The following is a 10,276-nucleotide window of genomic DNA, read 5'->3' as shown; positions in this document are numbered from 1 at the left end:
AGCACTTATGAGGGTCATTTAGAGCCTTGGGCCTCCCTTGTTGACTCATCCATGCCCTTTCCTCCACCCACTCTCCCTGTGACATGTGTCACTCTCTGATTGGTTGTAAGGAAGCACAATCCATGTGCTCTCCTCTCATTCAATCTGAGCCCTCCTTAACCATTTCCCCATCCTTGCATCTTAGCCCTCCATCCCTCAAGCCTCTTGCCTATAAATTGGATCCTCTCCCAAGCCAAAGGATCACAATACATAACCTTAAAGTTACCATGCCATTTTGAGAAGCCAAATTCATACCAATTTCAAATATCCACACCAAAATCCACCTAAATTCCACCATTGAAGCAATTTGAATCTTGAGCATACATCCCAAATCCACAAATAGACACATCCCTACATCAAGTGATCATCCTCATTGAGAGAGCCTATCCATGGCTCATATTCTCATTTGAGGACCTCACTTTGTCTCTCTTGAAGTTTATATTGTTTTTTTTATTTAATGCTTTGGTTTTTAAATAGATTAGTATTTCTTGTTAACATATTAGTGTATAAAATTATAGCAAGTTTGAGAGTTTTATACCAATTTCTCTTCAAAACCAGGCTGAACACTTGATGATGTTCAACCTAGGGCCTGCAAGAAAAAATAGTAAACAACCTTTTCTTCCCTAAAACTCTTCCATATGTAATAATAAACCCCTAAATTTCTTCCCACCAAATGGCATCAATATCCCACCATTGGATTGCAAGTTAGAGGGCCATAAGTGCAATCTAGTCAATTTACAAGCTTACCTAGGCAACCCTAAGTAAAATGGAAATATCTTACAAAAATGAATAGATAAAAACCTCAAACCAAATGAAAATGAAAGATACTTCAAATAAATATCCAACCATATAAAATATTTACATGTTCCAATCTGTACACATCCGTACAACAACAAAACATAGGAAAACTGGCAGAAAATCAGGTTTTGATTGCTTCACAAGACATCAAATCCATACAACCATCACCCACTGAGGCCTGTATAGTCATCTCATACATATATGCTTCCATTCCAATAGTTATAACCACATTTCAAATGGTTTTTGTAATGTACACTTGGTTTTTCAACAAAATTGTAAAGTTGTCAGCATTTTTGCAATTTTGCTTAACAACTTTTGCAATTTTTTGCAATTTTTGACATCTTAACTCCTAGACACCTAAAACTTAACCCAATGACCCTAAGGACCTTTATAAACTTCTAAGAAATATAAAAATCCTTTTTTCCTTGAAAAATTACCTATATTGCTCATTTTTTACCCCTTGGTTCAATTTGGCACTCTGGCTTATAATGGCACCTAGACTCCAATTAAATTTACATATTGGGTCTTATTACATCATTTTTCAAATTTATTCCTAATTCAAAACTAGGATGAAACTTATCTATTTTCCTTGGTGCCCTACACCAATGATCATCCAACTAGACAAGTTTGGAGTGCTTGGGTGCATGAAAATGCATTAAATTTGATGCCATAGGTATAGCAGCAGGAGATTTGCCTAAAGGAGGCCATGGTTTTATGTAGAACAGTGAAATTAATCATCATAGATATGGTTTAGGATCAATTAATAGGTCTTGGAAGTGATTTCTTGGTCAGATTTGAAGAGGCCCTAGTTTTTGGCCTTGTTTGGTGAGGGTTTCATAAAAAGCACATCTAGAGAGTTGATGGGGTAAATCCAATTGAATAATCCTCAATTTAGTATTATATTAATATACTTTACCAAGTTTTATGGTGGGGGGATAATTATTCCATATAGTTCCTTTGTAAATGGAGAGGTTTTTATGCCTAAAAAGTGGTCCATAGTGTAAGAGCAGAGACTTGGTCCAAAACAACCATACATCATCTTTTGATATGTTATAGAGAATCGTAATGGGTATCCTAAACTAAATCTATTTTCTTGATTTTATGGAAAAATGTGGAGAAAAATGCAAAAGGACAACATTTGAGGGCTAATTAGGGCTTGTAGGCCTAGTAGGCTGGGATGATTGATTTACCTTAGAGATAGGCTCTTATTATTATGTAAAATGGTTAGTTGGGGTGTATTAGGGTATTTAAAACCATTATATTACTAAGAAATCTTTGGATAAGTTATTTACTTGATTTGGGAAACTTAAGACTTAAGGTTGCATTCAGAAACCTTTGGGAAAACACATTGTTCAGAGTATTTTCTCATAGAACTTGGAATGGTCCATCTTTCTCTGCATCACCTTGCCTACAATTTTTTATAAAGAATATATGTAATCATACCCTAAAGACTTGATTTCAAGTGTAGAAATGATACAATATGTAATTGGATCCTAGAGCTACATTACAACTTGTAAGTTCAATATATGTTGATATGTAGTCAAGTCTCAAATACTTAACTATGATTGTGTTAAGAGGATGATATGCAATTAGGTCTTCAAGACTATATTTTAGGGATGCAAGACTTAACCCAATGACATATGAAGATACTTAAAGAGCTTGCAATCAATTTCTAGAGACTTGATTACAATATGTGCCTATCAACATAGAAGGATGACTTATTGGTTGGGTCTTAAGGCTTGCCAACCACTTAGGCATGAGAAAAATTGAAATCAAGTTTTTGAGACCCAATTGCATTCTATTAATGCATGTAACTTATGACTTATAATTTATGTCAAGGACCTTGAATACATATGAGAACTAAGAAAAACTATTCACATGTTGAGATTCAAATATCGACCTATACACTAGTAAATATGAGGATAACGCAAGGGCATTCAAAGACATAAAAAAGGGCCTAAGTGATGCAAGTGGTGGGGTACTAAAAAGGTAGATTAGGAGAGTACAACCTACAAGAATAACCTAACAAGGTTTGACAGCCCAAACAAGGCTCAAGACCCCATACTTGCACCTTGACAACAAATATTGCTTAATACAAGAAACCTACATTAGACATGGAACCAAGAACTTAGACTTAAGAAATGATGTTCTTACATCAAAATAGGCATACAAACTAGAATTGAAGACCCCAAACTAAGAAAAGGACATAGTTCCTTCACTAACCTCTTGGATTCCTAGTAGCCCAAGGAATCAGATTTAGGTTTGCAACAATTGTAACTGATAAACCTGCCAAAAAATCCTCCAGTGGGAACGTGCCTCAGAGTAGCGAGATTTTCATTCCCACTTGTGGGAATGCGCACTATTTTTGTAACTGCTGTTAAAATTGTAATAAATTATCTTTCTGCAGGACTGTCATTCTCGCGTGCGGGAAAGTTGTAAAAATCATAAACCAGCGGGATCGCTCTTTTCAAAATGAGCTCCCTAGTTTCTCATTTTATTTTTTTACTAGTTTTTCCTAGCATCCCCACGAAGAAAACTCCAGCGGGATCGCAAAATCACTTGCGGGAATGCAGGTACCCTCGCGGGAATGCTAGTTCTCGCATTTTCTCCACGGGAACGTTGTCTATTTTGTTGCTCTAGTTATAGTCATTGTCACTTATCTTTGCAAATTAAAAAAAAAATGAACTTGTATGTCTAACAACCCCACAAATCAAATCAAACACTTCATTTTGGAGCTTAAAAAGAACAACTACAAACCTTCAATTCTACATCCAATCTAGGCAAACTTCAATTTTTGGGCATCTTCAAAATTTGCTAAGTTAAAACAATCAACAAAAACAAACTTGAGTAGTTTATCATTAGACTCACCTTTTTCTAACCACCCATCAATTCAAACCCTTTGGTTGCAATCTCAACACCATACTCGGGGTGATGGGTCCACTTGAAAAAGGTGTTAAGTGTTCCACAATCGGACTCTACTCACTTGGTTTTGACGGTTTGTTTTAAGTTAGAGGATTTCTTGAATGTATAAGAATTGAAATTAGATTGATCAAACACTTCAAGCTTGGGCTCTAAAATTGAACAATAATCAATTGATGTGGAGGGCCTTCGAGCGTGCGAGATTTAATTTGCAGACCCTAACTCTCCTTCTTTCTTGCATTCTTCGACTGATGTTACTTTTGTTAATGCATCTCAAGGTTGGAATTGAACATCTATATCTTAATCACTTGTGTTTTCAATAGATCAAACAATCTAAGAATTGGTTGGTGAAAGAACTCTGCTTTTTAGCCCAAGGTCATCTAAATCTTCTCTCCCCTTGTCGCCTTTGCAAGCCATCTTGGGTGCATAAGACTAGGATCCAAAACCTTGTTTTTAGTTCTAGGGGGCCTGCTGGAGGATTTCATCACCTTGAGGGATGACCTCAACTCCAGCGTTCTGGCAGAGTATAAAGATCGGGAGGTGAATCCAAAGACACCTCTCTTAGGATCAAGATTTTGTCACTCAGGCTAAGCCTCAAGGAACTTTATACCCTTGAGAAGTGAAAGAGGAGAAGTGGGTTACCGCTCCTCTCAGCTATGTGACATCTTTTTGGTTTCATCTACGAATTTGGGCCTCACGTACCTTGCGTATATCGAGGACTCCCCAGATAAACCAAATGTCAGCTTTGTAGCCAACCATCTAGGATGTTCATGTGCTTGAAGTGATTGTTTGAAACATTTGTAAAAACATACAAACTCCTTGGCGCAAGTATCACATTCTGGAAATCAAAACTTCTATCTGGTTGTTCCTATCTATTGCTTGATCTTTTACTTATTGAATGAATGTTTGCCAAACTTGGTCAATCCTAGCTTAGCGCACACTTAGCGTAGTCATTACCTCCAAAACCCCACGGTTGTGATTTTAATCTTTGGAAATAGCTCATGTCAAGCCATCCCAAGACTAAGTTTAAGAAGGCTAAGCTTCCTCAAATACCAGCCTATAAGGATATTGAAGCAAAGCATAAGCAACATACCCCTAACCCTAGGATTGCCAAATTGGATCAAATTGAGAAAGACGAAGCTGAGGTAGCATTACAAACTGAATGAGACTACAAAATTCAAAACCTAACCCTTCGACATGGTGTTGATATGAGCCTTATCAACAACTCTACTGTTACTCATTCTTATTAGGTCCTTTATTTTTCCACACACACTTACACACTTATAAGTTTAGTCTCTTATCTAGGAATTGCACTATCCCATTCAATCATTTGAAGTTAGACCATCTCCTCTCATCTTGGATTGTTGAAGAAGAATCCTCCACCTGCATTGTTAAAATCTTAGCATTATTTCCTCACTCACTTAGAAACATTTTTGCATCACATCTCTCATCATCTTGAGTATCCTCGAAACACAAGACTTTGCTAGGAATAGGTTGTTTTTGGTGTCCCACATCACCTTGAGCCAAAGGTTAGGGTCACACTTTTTTGCATCACCATCACATTTCCCACATTCATATTTTAGGAAAACACAAGTTTCTTGCACTTAGCATCATATCATTTAGACACCTTTAGTATCATCCTTCACTGCATTTGCATCTTTAGGAGAAGCATCCTTTCATGCCACCCACCACACGTTTTGGTAGGCACACATGAAAAAAAGACATGGATCCTAGTCATAATGGTAACACATCTCGAGCTCAGCCATACTCTGTAGTATCCCTGACACCATCAAACCCACCACCACAAATCCTAGAAGAACCAGGATCATCCATAGATATTGAGGCTTTCATGAACCAACCAGGTCATGCTACCATCCTAAATGCCATCATAGATCGCAACAAAGAAACCATCATGGAAAATTTCTTACGAGATAATGTTGGTGTCTTTGAGTTTGGACGTCCACCACCTATCAACATAACTGATCCTACTCAACCATTGTTTAGATGGCAACCACCTCAGGTAGAACCAGCAGACCCAAATACCCCCTTGACTCAAGTGTTGGTTCCCATTCCACATAACTCTCATCCCATTCTCACTCAACCATGAGTGCATACTACATCTCAACCAACCTCAAGTATACCATTTTCATTTGTTTCCACCACTCATTTTTTTGCTCCACCAAATCTTCCATTTGCATCTAGCAGCACTACCTTTTCCCTTCCACCCCATATCACATCTAGTCCATTTGCTACTCAAATACCACCATTAGGGTCCAATACCTCATCTTCCATCCCACCAAACATCACTATCAACCCCTTTGTAACTAGCCAAAGATCTTCAACCATATTTCCTTTGGGACCTTGGAATATTACTGCGACACAGGCACCTATCACTAGTCTTCCCCCTAGCACTACAGTCATGTCTGCACCTCCGACACTGTCATCCACTGCTTCACATAGCTATTCACTCCCACCCCTCACCAACTATTTCTCCATGCCACCTCTAGGAAATAGCCCAAATCCACCGCCACTGCAGTTCCCTACAGTAAACACTTTGCCACAAATTAACTACCTTGTGCCCATTCCAAATCAGTCCTACTCTCAAGCAGGTGCACAACCCACATATATTGGGTATGGCATATATTCCTAGAGCATAGCACAAGCATTATCTGCATTACCACCTTTTTAGCCATAGTCTTCACATTAGCAGTATGCCCAAGCACCCACATAGAACTATCTCATAGGGTAGCAACCTCATAGTTATCTACCACACCAACCTCAGCAGATGCAATAGTATGCACAACCCATGTTCTAGCAAACCATAGCATCCACTCCACTAGTTATGCAAACCATTTTTCCACAGATTCCATATGGTCATCAGAGTTCTCCATATCACACTTTAGATTCTGGCACGTATCCTACACCAGGGGCACCTAGATCGGGGGCACCCGCTCCTCCATCTATAAAGTCTGAATGGGAAGAGATGAAAAATGCTTTCAAAGCCCTCAAGGATGGGACAAACACCAAAAATTTCAAATTTGAAAATGATTGCCCATACCCTTTTGATAGGACTATCACATTGACTCCATTTCCTAAACATTTCGAGATCCCCAAGTTTGACAAATTTAGGGGGAAGATTGAACCAGTCACACATGTTAAGGAATTCTATATGCATTAGTAGGAGGTAGCTTATAATGATGTGTTCCTCATGTGGCTCTTTCCTAAGAGCCTAGTAGGACCAGCCTTGGAATGGGTCTGTCGTATCCCTCAAGGTACTATTAAAACTTTTGCAGAACTTTCTGAGGCCTTTGTTGCTCAGTATACCCATCTCGTCGAAATTGAATTATCTGTAGTGGACCTCATCCACACTAAACAAAAGGGAGGAGAAATCCTTGTAGAGTACTTACAACGCTGGCAGATCCTCACAACAAGGATCTCTTGTACCATCCCTGAGCGCCATCTTGTCAAGATGTTCATAAACAACACATATCCTAGCCTTTCCCATCATATTTATGAACTATCTGCAAACATACAAGGACATCAAAGAAAAATGAATGGGCCTCGAGCAAGGCCTCATTAAGGATGGTGTCATTAGATTGTACAAAGAAAACACCCAGGACCACAGTTCGAGCAATGAAAAAACTTGATATTGGAACAAAAACAAGAATATAGTGACAGATGGTGCCACTGACACTCGATAGGTCCATATTGTTGGGGTGGCTACCAATGTTACCACCACATTTTTCCAACAACAAACTTATCAGCAGCAACCCCCATGTATCAGCAGCCACCCGTGCAAACTCATCAGCAAATATTGGTTCCTTATAATCAAACTAATGCTATCACACTGTTGGCAAGTAGTAAAACCTGTGTTTAGAGGCAACCACGAACATACACCCCATTGGGGGAAACTCTTGATACAATCTTTGAAAAATTGACCAAAGATAACCTTGTTTGATATCCAAAAACACAACCCTTGGAACCCAACCAGTCTAGAGCATCCTGGTACAAAGATAACGAATATTGCAAATTCCATCGTGTCAAAGGGTACACTACCCTTAAATGCATGCAACTTAAGGATTATGTATAGGACCTCATTGATCAGAAAGAGATCACAGTGGGGGCACAACCCTCACCTAATGTAGGATTAATGATGTATCAAAATGCTTTTCCTCCTCATAACACGAACCCAAGAAAGGCACCTGCAAACCCTCCTATCAACAAACCTAACAATGCTTCAGGTAAACAAGGTGACAACCAAGACACGTCTCATAATTATACCCTAGCATAGTTAGACTATGGTAGCTTAATTGGTTGCATATCCCAAGTTGAACCATTCGTCAATGTCATCAATATCAAAGGCCCAGACACTCAATGTGAAGTTGCTATTTGTCGAACGTGACTCAATATAGCTAGTCCACCTATATCCACACAAATTAGACCACCATCAGCATGACCACCTCCATCTCGAGCATCTCCATCAGAATCACCTTCACTAGGGCCACAGTATAACACTTTGGAACACCTTGGAAACATGTTGGCCTAGATCTCCCTCATGGATCTCTTACAGACAAGCCCACTTTATCAAGAGATCCTTGACATCAGTCTACGTGAGTCACACGCCCCCTCTGACATAAACGCCACTGAGTTTCGCAACTTGGTTGGCCATCTTTCAGCCTCATGTGCCTTATCCTTCAAAAACACTAATATCCCAATAGTTGAACCCGATCACATCCTCCCAATTCGCATCACTATTATGGTTTCTGACTTTGCAGTTAAAGGTGTCATGATAGATAATAGATCGGCTCTAAAATTATGTACTCTAAAGTTCATCAAGTAGGCAGGATATACTAAAGTAGATATCATCAATGAGGTGATCACCATCAAGGCATATGATAATTTGGAGCATACTACTGAAGGAACCATCTTGCTCCCTATCAGAGTTAGCCTAGCCACTCAAGAAATACATTTTCATGTAGTTGATCTTAATCTTCCATATAACATCATCCTCAGTCGTCCATGGATTCATGCCATGAAGTCCATTCCATCCACATATCATCAGTGCATCAAATTTTCGCATAATGGCATTGAGACAACCATCCACGCAGATCCTGAACCCTTTTCTTATTGCAATGCAGTTGAAGCTTCATACACCAATCACTATCCTAGGATCGAAATTGGCACCACCACATCTAGTTCCTCTAGCACTTGCCACGATCCGAACACAATTTTAGCCTCCACTTTTTCCACAATTAACATCAACTACCAAGGTTGTGGCGAGTATAGTCTCACAGATGCTTTTGTTGTTGGCACTCTACCACTTGACCCACATACTCAAGGATGCCCAATACATCAAGGGCCTATACCAAAAACCACCTCTTGACTTCACCAATTGGGCCCTACCATATTTTTCACCAAAGGTATCCTTGATGGAGCAGAAAACACACCAGACATTAACACATGGCTATATAAAGAGCCACCTCCTAAAAGTGAAGCACTTCTTGATCACTTTAAGTAGAAATATCCCTGGTCACATTGCTTGGCCACAGAGCAATGGGATTATCAAGGAGGTGGTTTAGGCTGCCAGGAATTAGGTATGAGATAGCCTATAGAAGCACACCAAGGACAAAAAACCAAAGGCTTGGGCTATGGACTCCCCGCAACTAGGGGCACTACAACAGAAGGCCACACCTTTATGAACATCCAAAACACTCTCATCGAGGTTGAAGACATCCCTAAGCAAGTTGAAAGGAAAGCTTACGATTATATTTTCCTTGACAAAAAATCCTTGGAGCCTCTATGCTCTGCCAATTATCCTTGAATCTCATAGACCTCCCCCTCGTTCACCTTGAACTCATAGATTGGGACCAACCAAGTGTCGTTCATGTTGATGAGTTCTCTACCGAGCACGTGCTCCTTAAATTCATGGGGGCAGAAATGACACATAAATGGCCACCTCCACCATCGGAATATGTCTACAAGCTGGATCCTACAGGTTACTTCAGGGAGGAGGAAATCTCTAGTTGCAAAAATGAAATTCTAAAAGAAACAAAAAAGATAAAAGATAAAAGAAAAACATCCCATGGTGAAAACTCCTCTAGAGCACCATTGGATGACTCAAAAAATGAAACAAAAATAAAGGACGTATCCAATGGTGAAAACCTCTTAGAGGCACCTGAGGATGGAGATTTCATCCTCCCCCCACAAGAGCATCGACTTCCTATATCTTCAGTTTTGACAAAAGAAACTCGGCCTATAAATATCAATTTGACAGAGATACCACATATCACATACATCGCAACCTCTTTACCACCTGAACAAGCAGATCTTCTTCTTGAAGTTCTTCATGAAAATATGGTCCACTTTGCATGGTCATATCAGGATATGCCGGGGTTAGACCGCAAACTATTTGTACACCATCTGACAGTGGATCCAGGGGCCAAGTCCATCAAGCAGAAACTTCAAAAAATTTACCCCAAAGTGGCTTTATTAGTCAAAGAAGAGCTAGAGAAGTTGTTAG

The sequence above is a fragment of the Cupressus sempervirens genome, chromosome 2, assembly GCF_028749045.1.
Source record: "Cupressus sempervirens isolate cs-2001-9-10 chromosome 2, ASM2874904v1, whole genome shotgun sequence".
In the NCBI taxonomy this organism is placed as follows: Eukaryota; Viridiplantae; Streptophyta; class Pinopsida; order Cupressales; family Cupressaceae; genus Cupressus; species Cupressus sempervirens.
This window is presented reverse-complemented; position numbering follows the sequence as displayed.